Source organism: Frankliniella occidentalis, unplaced genomic scaffold, assembly GCF_000697945.3.
Source record: "Frankliniella occidentalis isolate FOCC.00 unplaced genomic scaffold, Focc_3.1 Scaffold27, whole genome shotgun sequence".
NCBI lineage: Eukaryota > Metazoa > Arthropoda > Insecta > Thysanoptera > Thripidae > Frankliniella > Frankliniella occidentalis.
In genome coordinates, this window is record NW_026267157.1 from 2075745 (window position 1) to 2076374 (window position 630).

The 630-nt window shown below is 44.4% G+C and overlaps 1 protein-coding gene across 1 annotated transcript in view; it reads right to left on the bottom strand.

The window, feature by feature from the left end:
• LOC113209331 (scavenger receptor class B member 1-like) overlaps window positions 1-630 on the bottom strand; it is a gene marked incomplete in the record, with an annotated part of 65946 nt that overhangs the window by 291 nt on the left and 65025 nt on the right.

Sequence of the window (630 nt, forward strand, 5' to 3'; positions counted from 1 at the left end):
GCTCATTTAAACATTCAGGCAATTATAAAAAGCTGTCGTCACTTCTATTCACAGAGAATTTACAATCTGAATAACACTCCAATCGACTGGACTTTCCCAAAATTTCCAGTCATGCCTTATGGCCGCTTTAAGGTCAAAGTGACGATAGGTAAGGCTGAACAACTAGCAACATGCCTTTTCTTAGAACTGAGGCATATACCTAAGATGGAGTAGTGACAAGGTACTCTACAACCCTGTAAAATAGCAGTAAAATTTGTATCCAAATACGATGTTGAACTCGACAGCTTTTTTCCGGGGTATTTTTTCATCCTCCAATAACACTAATTTTGTAACTCCCCGTAGCCTCACCTGCCAGCTATTAGGACTTACTTTGATTTGCCTTAAGGAGGACTTTACTGTTTTCGTTACGGCACAGCAGCTGTAGGGATGCCATCATCGCACTCCGAGGAGAGAGAGGAGGAGGAGGAGGAGAGAGAGAGGGAGGAGGATAGAGAGAGGGCGGAGGAGGAGGAGGAGGGCTTTTACATGTGCGAACCAGCACAGCCAAGCATGCAGCGGTCATTCATGCAAAGTTATTGTTGCGAGCAGTTCGTGTTTTGTTGTTCCGTGTACACTGCGACTATTGTCATT